Source organism: Eschrichtius robustus, chromosome 20 (genome assembly GCF_028021215.1).
Source record: "Eschrichtius robustus isolate mEscRob2 chromosome 20, mEscRob2.pri, whole genome shotgun sequence".
In the NCBI taxonomy this organism is placed as follows: domain Eukaryota; kingdom Metazoa; phylum Chordata; class Mammalia; order Artiodactyla; family Eschrichtiidae; genus Eschrichtius; species Eschrichtius robustus.
Window position 1 is genome coordinate 35,222,445 of NC_090843.1, and position 10,673 is coordinate 35,233,117.

Genomic DNA, 10,673 nt, shown 5'->3' on the forward strand with positions numbered 1-10,673 from the left:
ACCTGTTCCCAAGTTAATGATTACTTGGGAAAGCTATCAGAATATCATGAAAGGAAGCAGGCTTGCTCAACAATAAAGTCATAAATAAAAGCACAAGATATGCCCCAGATCATTAAGTGAAAAAATAGGACCTGCATCCTGCTGGTTGAGGTCAGCAAGATAATGATCCTAAGGACATGCACTTCTGCACATAACAAGGACAGGAATATAAGGGAAAGGTGACACTTCAATGTAGAAGACCCTCATTACAGTGAAACTTGAGATGATTTAACATATTTTAGTATATGTAAGCACCCTCCTGCTGATTTAAATAGTACCATGACAGTCTTGGTTTGACCATTTAGGGTCAAAAACTCTCCCACTTGATGTGAAGGAGGAGCTAATGATGTAAGCCTGCCATCTATTCAATGAATGAGGGAGAAATTGGTCTTGTTTCCCTCCCCACTTTTCCTTTAATTATAAAAATTAGTTCTCAGGGTAGAGCCCTCTTGCCTGCCAACTTGTATCCCTCACAAACATCCTATATTAATAAATCTACTTCTTATCTATCACTTTACCTCTTGCTGAATTCCTTCTGTGCCAAGACATAAAGAACCTGAACTTCATTAAGTCCTGAGACAAGTTGTGTGGTTTCAGTTGGAACATTGTGGGTTCGAGTCCCATCTGAGGTATGACTGCATTCAAGTCCCATGTGATGTGTGGTTTCAAGAGGGCACAAACACTTATAATGGTAGGGCTAGTCAGAGAATAAGCATAAGCTTGTGTAGTAATGCAGGCCAGGGAAGTGAATCTGCCTGATCCTGACAGTCTTGAGGTAGAAGGTAGATGAGCTTCAGGCTCAGCAGATGGAGTTTGTGACGATATGCAATTGGAGCTTGTCTCCTCCTGACATTTCAAGAAAAACAATAAAGGCAGGAGCAGAGAGGAACTAAGCTCTGATGGAGTAAGAAGATAAGATGGCCATATCTTTCATTGAGGTCAAGGAGACCTCCCCGACTTCACATGCATAGAAATCCTCCTCAGGGGTAAAAAAGAGAGGGAGTGCTAGCCCATAATATCTTCTGTGATATGTTCTGTCAACCTCCCAGAAACCTCACACTGGAATTCATCTTGGCTGAAGGATGCATGCACACATCAGGAAGGGCCCTGAGTCAGATCAGATATGGGAACAAACAAGACGATTGGCCAGAAAAACAAAGACCTGGAAGACGGCCCCTATATAAGCAATTTAAACCATCCTTTTAGTGCTCCTCATTAGTGAGGACGCCCATACTCTTCTTCTCTCTGACTTCTTCTCTCTGTGCTCTGCTTTGCTTCTGTCCTAAATAAACTGCTTCTTTGTGTGCTCTCCTATATGTACTATGCTTCTAATAAACTCCATGATTGTTTTACAACAATCTACCTCTTTGTAAAATTCACTTTTCAAAGAAGACAAGAGCCAGGTCTCTGCTTCTAGCCTCTGGTGGTGTAGCAGTTAGGATTCCTGGTTTTCACCCAGGTGGCCCAGGTTCAATTCCCAAGCAGGGAATTAAGATCTCATTTCAAGCCACCACTCACTGCTGACACCCTGAGGTCAGTCTCTAGTTTAAAATAATATTTGTGTGTTTGCACACTTTTCCAGTTGTGGAAGAAAAATAAGAACACAGTTTATCAAAAGGAACGACAATTAAAGATAAATTTTACCTTCTTTTCCATATGGTTCCTGGGCTCCAAATCAAAGCAATGAATTTTTCTGTTACCTATTTCACTATTTCCATAACTGCTTGAAAGTTAGGATATTCTAAGATGTCTTAGGGAGAGGTTTTACCTTAGTCTACGTAATGGCTAATTTAGCTCTGGCTGAGCTAACAAAGCCTAAAATATAACACAGCTGATAGACCTAAGATGATTATTAGTCATGGTATTTTAAGAAATATTTATTAAATGTACACTGTGTTAACCCTGTGTTAAGTAGTGCTTCTATTGAGTAAGATGATTGTTGGGGATCTTCATCTTTTCCAGTAGATCACTTCTGAGGGAGAGAGCTCCAAGGGTGGGAAGAATATGTTTTGTTCTTATTTCTCTCCTTCCCTTATTTTCTGAAGGTAACTTTGTAACTGAGCATAACATTATGGGGCATTCCCGATGCAGACCCCTCCCTCCCATGTCCTCTGCTTTAGTTCCTCTCTAAAGTACCTAGATAACAAGGTCTGCAGTGTCTGATGCATATTTCCTGAGTTGTTTTACCGATGCTAAAACCCCCACCAAATGGAAGAAGTTAACTACTTGATTACTATGAGCACATAGTCTCCAGGCTTACTGGAGCCTAAGGATTGATAATATTAACCCCTGTTGCCTTACCATCAGCCAGAGAATTGTGCACAAGCTGATCACATACCCTGTGACTTCCCTCCTTCTCCTTGCCTTTAAAAAATGTCTCCCTGAAATCCATTGGGAGTTCAAGTGTTTTGAGCATTAAGTATCCTGGACTCCTTGCTTGGCACTCTGCAGTAAGTGCTGCACGTTTCTTCACCATAACCTGGTGAGAGTATATTGCCTTTACTGTGCACAGGTGAGCAGAGCCAAGTTTTGGTTCAGTGACAATTATAAGCAAATCCCTGTGATGTGTGCATTTGAAATGATATAGAAAAGTATATTTTCACCCCTCAGAAAGGGTAGGGTTTACCACTAATGACTAAAAACAAAGAAAAAATTTTAAATGTGATAGATACTAGCTACTTTTCGGGTTTATTCTGTCCTTTATGCCTTCCTTTTTAGAACTTTCCTTATTCCATGTGATCCTGATGGAAAAGCCAGGCATGTAACATCTTATTTCCTAAGATAAAGTTGAGCATATGACACACATAGGCAGGAGTGTGCTGATAATCTGTCTTTCCACACAAGAAAGTCCTAATATTTGCATTTGCATTTGTAGCCTCTCCCACTCTCCCACCATGGCTGACTTTAAGCTCCCAACATGACATCACTAAATGTGGAGTTGTGGAGAAAATTATAGTATTGGCTCTGTCAAGATGATGTAAGCCCACTTCATCAAGTCACTGCCCACAGGCCAATCCTGATACATTATATCCCTCTGGACACAGAGACTGGTTCAGAATCAAGTACATAAATCCAAACAATGCTGATAAACACCATTGTGGAGGTTTGGTACTGAAGCTTGTGGGGAGAAGGTCATACATGTCCCTCTGTGATGAAGACTGTGAGGAATATGTAAACATAGAGCTGCTAGTCACCACTTTTGCTACCATATGAAGAAAGTATGGAAAAATAAAGTGGGACAATTGTAGAGCCAAGAGGTGGAGAGAGAGAGTCCTGTTGGCAATTTGAGGCCCTTGTTCTGTTTTTACCTGGCCATATTCAGCCCTCTGGGACTTTCTAATTATATAAGCAAATGAATTCACTTTTCACACAAGCTAATTTAAGTCAGTTTTCTGTCACTTGCAAGCAAAATTAACCTTCATCTTAAAGGGTAAAGAATGTCTTAGAATAGGAAATCGATATTTTTGTTCTGAGATTGGAAATATTTGAAATCTTCAGGGACCCAGATAAGGATGGTTAGGCTTTCCTTATATAGAAGGTGTGCATAAGAAAACCCAAAGTTTCCTTGGGAAGTAAAATAAGTGAGGAGACTGCAGAGCAAATAGGAGACTGGCTTAGAAAAAAAACTCACAGAGAAGTATCACTCAAGGGAAGGGCCATGGGCTTTGTGTTTCTTAACACAAGAGTCTTCTCTACCCCTTTAAATCAACTGTATGTGCATATAGGAGAGGGGTGATGACAGTCTTCTCTGTGCTAAACTCAATCTACTATGAAAATTCTATCCTTCACATTATTGCGAGAGTTATCTTTATGACTGAACATCTGATTACTCCATCTGAAATGTAAAATGCTTTCATTACTTCAGTGGAGAAAACAAAACTCTTTTGCATGGAATGTCAGACCCTTTATAATTTCTTTTTGAACTTTAACCCTATTTCATTTTACTCTCCTCTAAATACCTTCATTCCCATAATTTTGAACTTCCTGGATCCCTAATAGATCTCGTTCACATATGTCTTTAGATATTTGTGTGCCTAAAAGGTGCTCACCCTATTGTTGGCCTAGTTATACCTACTTATCATCTGTGTCTTAGCAGTTTATCATTTTCTTTAAGAAGCATTTTTAGATTCCTCCAGAAGATATCCATGACTTCCTCCTCCATTCTCCTTTACCATGATATTTATCTCTCTATTGTGGCAATTAATAGTTTGTTTGACTGTTCTCACTACACTGGAAGACCCTTTAAGATCGGTTCCTATCGACTAAATCTCTTAAAAATGTACTAGAGTAAAGGATGTTTGCAAACACAAGGAAAGTTGTAAGTTGTCTCAGACCTTAGAATAGCAGACTGATTCTGTTCCAGAATATTTATTGTCAGACATTCTTCAAGGAAGTAGAAATATTAGCATGACATGGCTTAAGCTCTTTACATTCTAGACAGGTAGAGAGGTAGATAGGTAGATAGATAGATAGATAGATAGATGATAGATAGATCCTTAAGGAGTATAGGAGGTGGGTACCAACTGCAATGATACCCTAGGAGACATTGCAACTAGAACAGCTGCAGAAGGCTGCACGGAGAAAACAACATTTTAATTGAGTCTTGAAAGGTATATAGAAACTCTTCCAGAAGGAGTGGGTGAAAGGAAGAAAAATAAGCTCATTACAGACAGAATTTTACTGTACATGTAAAATCACAGTCAAGCACAGAACAAATGTAGTTCATTGTGTATAAGCAGATTGCAATGACTATTATAATAATATTTAGCCTAGTTTCTGGCATATAGTATGTGCTCAGTCTATATTTGGTGGTGAATAAATGTAGGCTGCATGAGTAAGAGCAATTGGAAAGTATGTGCAAGGTAATTTGGTACCTAAATAAAAAGGGTCTTAATATGTTAAGGACGGAATTAGTACTTCATCCAGACTTAAGGCCGTATTTCTAAGTGGTTAAGACCAGCTGATAGTCAGACTGCTGGGTTTGCATGTTAGATACATTATGTACCAGCTTGTAGCTGTAGGAAAGCCTAAACCTTAGCTTGTCCACCTATAAAATGGGGTTAATATTTTGTAGAGTTGCTGTGAGGTTTAGAATTAAAGCATTTAGTACAGAGCTTCACACATGTGAGTTTACAATAAAGGTTAACATAACATTACTATTAGCTCTTTATACCCTGGAAAGTTTTTGAAGAATGTTAAGGGAGAGAGTGACATGAGCAGGTTTTGTTTCTTTAAGATGCTACAGGGTGATTGGCATGCTAGGCTCGAGAGAAAGTCATTTTTCCTGATTTTTTTTCTGACCTCTTTTGATTGGGAGGGAGAAAAAAACCCTCACAATTCCATGAAAAACATTGGTGATTTCAAACAGGTGAGAGGCATAACGAAGTATCAGTTAAGGTCTGGGACTAGATAATGATATATATCATTGCTTGAAGAGACTGTTTTTGCCTTGGAGGAGGAACACAAGTAGCTTGGTAATGGGACTGAAGTAGGACCCTTAAGAATGAGAGTTAGAAAGGCTAGTATTAAATAGCAGGTTTAACTGGGTATAGGAGAACAGGCAAAGAGAACTAGAGAAAATGAAAAAAAATGGCTAAATGACAAATAACAGTTACCAGAGGAGGAAAATGCATTGAAATGTGTAACCATCTCACTCTCTCTGTCCACTTCTAAGCCTTTTAAGAGCAGTCTAAACTCTCATATACTGTCATTTAGGATAAGTGCAGCCCCGGGTGGAGTGATTTTGGCCTGAAGCCTGATTCAGAATGAGATGGGGAAGAATGGGAGAGCAGGTAGGGAGATTTCCAGTCCCTTTCTGCAATGTTGACTTGATTATTTTGCCGGTTAGTTGGTGTTCTGGTGCGTGAGATAAACAAAGATCATTATTCTTAGCAACTACATGTCTACATCTATGAATCCCTTTGCACACCAATGGGATCTAGTTGTAGGAATTTATAGTTCCCTTGCAGCAAATAGAGTAACACTTGGAGTAGTGTTGTCCAGGCTATTCCTTTGAGGTTTTGTGAGATATTAATACATGGTCTGTGAAGAAGTGTTTCTCTGGTCCTATTAGTCTGGAAACAGTGACTTAAGCAGAATGAGATCAGTTTAATCACTGTAGGATTTCTCAGATGCTTACTATGCTAATGTTTATCATTAATCTCCTAGAGGGAAGAGCTAGGAAGAGGGCAAGATTGCAGGACAAGGAATACAGGGTTCTGCTTTCAATGTGACCAGTCTAGTGAGAAAGACAGAGAAGAGTAATCCAATCAGAGCCATAGTCTGCAAATACTTCTGCTGAGTGGAATATTCTGCTTACCACTTAGTCACTTCACTTATGCCATTTCACTTTCTCAAAGCCAAAATCGAACCACTGAATTTATCTCACTGCTACTTACTTCTTGTCTGGCTTGAGACATCAGGAATTGGCTTAGATATCATCATGTTCAATCTTAATTTTATAGCAGAGTTTTACTAAAATATTTGAGTAGGCCTAGACATTTCTATCTTGCATAGCTTCCCAAGTTGTGCACTGCATGAGTGCAAGGTGTCTTTCACTAGACTATGATGTGAATTGATTGTGAATAGCACCCCCAAAGTAATCTATGCAACCATAGATAGTAGCCCTTATTAGACATAACAATATTTGATTTATTTTCCCCTAGAATTGGTAGCTACATGTTCTAAGGAGGCTGAGAATAGTGATTAAAATGTAATAATCAAAAAAGTATAAATCTTAAAGCCTGAAATGTATAGTATGTCTCTAAAACACGTTTCATTATAAAATAAATTGTTAGGATGACTATGTTACAGTTATCTAGTAAAAACCTATATTATATCCCTAATTTCAAAACTTCATCTTCTTTATCTAGTAAATAATTAAAAACTAGTAGAAAAAGAGGGTGGGGACAGAGGAGAAGCAATGAGTGACACTGAAGTATTCAGAAAGAGGATAGAGGCAAAGGAAAAACTACTCAGAGCAACATCTAATGGAAACCAGGTGTCAGAATAATAATGAAATATATATATATATATATATATATATATACATATGTAAAATCTTAGGTTTATGTAATACTCCTTAGTGAGTCATCTCATGTGGCTTGCTAAGTTGCAGGAAAAGTAACACAGTATTTTAGTTTTATAGGTGATAAAAGAATTGAAGGAAGGAAGTCTTGTGTTTTCTGACACCCTTTGTGATTAATTTCCAGAATGTCTAATCTCGGCAGCATCACCCTTAAATCCCAGTCCCACGCCTGCTTCAGCCATATGACCTGCTTCCACTTGACTTGTTGAGGAGTTCAAAAACATATTTAAATAGCTCCCAGGAATAGCAACTTTGTTCTTTATCTCACTATGAGGTTTACCTTCTCAGGTAAGACTTAGACCTTAGACGTTGGAGGGAATTTCACAGCAATGCCAGGTTGTTTTTCTTCCTTCACTTGATTTACTTATTTATCCTACTGGACTATGACTATGTTGAGCATAGGGAACTCTGTATTCCATCTTGAGCATCGCTCATCTCTAACACAGTGCCTGCCTCATAGTAGACAGTCAATAAATAATTGTCGAGGGAGTAACAGTCATGGCGTCTCTCACCTATCATTTGAGAATCTCAGCTTCAGTCCCTGTAAATTGTTTCGTTATGCCAGTTATGTCTCAAGCCCATTAGTACTCTACATGTTACAAAAGGCTATTTTAACCAAGATGGATGTTTGCACAGCTTCCTCACTCCCTGGGCAAGTGTGGAGTTTAACAATCCTAATAATCATTCTGAATCAAAATCAGGAATTTCTGTTTGCTTAGGTTCCAAGAGTAAACCTTCCTGTACATAGAAATGTATCATGTTGATGCTCTTGATAGACAGGCTGCCCAGAACTTCATTGAGTTCTACTTGATCTATCAAGTAGATCATGTTTCTACTTGATCTATTGACCATGGAGGCTTGAAAATAAACAGCTTTGCCAACTCCAAATAGCTGGTTTAGAGACTGAGAAACCAGGAAAGCTTTGCACAAAGCTAAGAGCTGGCACAGGGCTTGGAGTTTTGAGTAAGTTTCTGCAGTTGGCTTCAGGAGGGGAAAAAGAAATCTATATTCTAAAATCAGAGCAGGAAATTAGACCTTGAATTCAATCAGTGTGTTTAGGGAGCACTCACCATATGCAAGTATTCAGATGGCACGGTATAAGAATGAGAGGGAAGTGGATGTTAATGTTACTGAATCCAAGCTCTTACCTTTGCCATGTAACAGGCCAATAAATTGAGAGATGAGGTGTTGGAGTAAGGAATAGCGGCTTTAGTTGGAAAGCCAGCAGGCCAAGAAGATGGTGGACAAGTGTCTCAAAGAACTATCTTACCAAAGTTAGAATTCATATTTCTTTTAGAATAAAAGAGGAGGGAGTGTGACTGGTTGTTGCAAACTATTTGGTGCCAGTCAGATCCTGGAGGGGATGTGATAACCCTTTGTTCTTGCAGCTGTCCAGGAAGGTCTAGTCATGCTGTTCCTGTAGACCTCCAACAAGATGAATGTTATTCTCTGTTCTGCAACTTTTTATCTCTACATGAATGAAAAGTGTTACACCTTTAAAAGTCAAACCTGGGAGAGAGCCTTGAGAAGGGTCTATTATGTATATTTTAGGCTATAGGAAATATTCTTTTACAAAGGTACAGAGTCAGCATGACCAAGCACAGGCAACAGACACACAGGTTAGAGCTAAAGGAATAGATCAACTATGGAGTCAGTTTTCTTCTTCTCTATTACATTAAGACTGACTCTACCATTTGGGCAAGTCATCTGACCTTTGTGATATCAAATTTCTGAATAATTTCTGTATCTCTGATAAGGATATGGTGACAGAAAAGATGACATGATAGAAAGGGAAGTACTATTATTGGCGTGAAATAAGCCTAGATTCCATTCATAAACCTACAAAGCTCCACCTGTGAAAACTAAAAATGCTACTCAGCCTTGATTTGATTTCTTCATCTATAAAGTGGTAATAATACTACAGGTTAGCCAGAAATAATAAGTTTGATAGTCACGTGTCAACATATATAGAGCTCAGACATTTAACACTGAATGAGGAAAGCAAGAATCAGAATACACCTAATGTGCTCTCTCCGTGTGTGTATTAATATGTATGGTGAAAATTGGAGCAACACCCTTTAAATGGACTAGAGTGAAGGTCTATGGTCAAGGAGGGGAAAGGAGTGATAAAAATAATGAAGGGTAAATGTAAAACAAAAGAATCATCTGTCATGAACCATGGACAGATAAATATACTCCTGAACTGAGTAGTATAATTGACTCAATTCTGTGGTCCATGAAGGGGAAAAAATAATCATGCATATAAATATATAACTACAAATCATAATAACTGATGTGAATACAAGAAAAATATGTTATTATTAAGAAGAAGGGGAGTAGGGGAGCTCTAACATAGATGTTAAATTGAGCCAGGTGAAAGCGGAGGAAAGGACATTTCAGACGACAGAAACAGCCTGTATAAAGTCCATGGTCCTCTGAATAGACTGATGCATTCAAGCGACCGAGAGAGCCACAAGGCTGGTGAATGAGAACCAGAGTAGTTAGAGTGAGCCTGAAATGATAGACAGAAGCTAAGTTATGCAAGGCCTTTTGGACCACATGTAAAGGTTGCATTTTAACTTAAATACAATGAGAAGCCATTAAGGGGGTTTAAATACAGAGGCTGGTGGATAGTAATTTATTTGGTAGGAAGAGAATGTATGTGGCATGCTCAGATTTTTGTTTAAAATTCTACCTGCTGCCAGGGAGCCCAAGTGGATGTAGACAGATCTATTAAGAACTTTCTTGCAGCAAACCAAATGAGCCATAAGAGTGGTTTGGACAACAGTGTGGGCAATGGGAATGTAGAGAAGTAATTTTTTGGAAAGATACTTGGAGATAGTATCAACAGGTCACACAAGACCAATATGTCTTTGACATGGATTATAGATATGTTCAAATTCTTTGCCACTCCTTTTTGTTGCAGGATTATACATCCCTTTCTGGTATGTATTAACATCAGACATAGTCATGGTACTTTTACTTTAGACAGATTATGTAAATTTAAGTGTTATGTGTCAGTTCTAGGTGGAAGTTAAGAGACAGAGGATGCTTTGCTACATTCTTTGTTTCCTCTGACATGAGACTAGCAATGCCCCAGATAGAAGATGCCACATCAACCTGGATCTACAAAGCTACAGTAATCAAAACAGCATGGTACTGGCACAAAAATAGCCACATAGATCAATGGAACAGAATACAGAGCACAGAAATAAACACACACACTGAAGGTCAATTAATCTAAAACAAAATAGGCAAGAATATACAGTGAAGAAAGGACAGTCTCTTCAGTAAGTGGTGCTGGGGAAACTGGAAAGCTACTTGTAAAAGAATGAGATTAGAACATTTCCACACACCATATACAAAAACAAACTCAAAATGGATTAAAGACCTAAATGTAAGAGCTGAAATCATCTAGAAGAAAACAAAACATTCATTGACAGATCATAGAAATATTTTGGGGGGATTTATTTCCTAAGGTAAAAGAAATAAAAACAAAAATAAATGTAATCTAATTACATAAGCTTTTTCATGACAAAGGAAACTA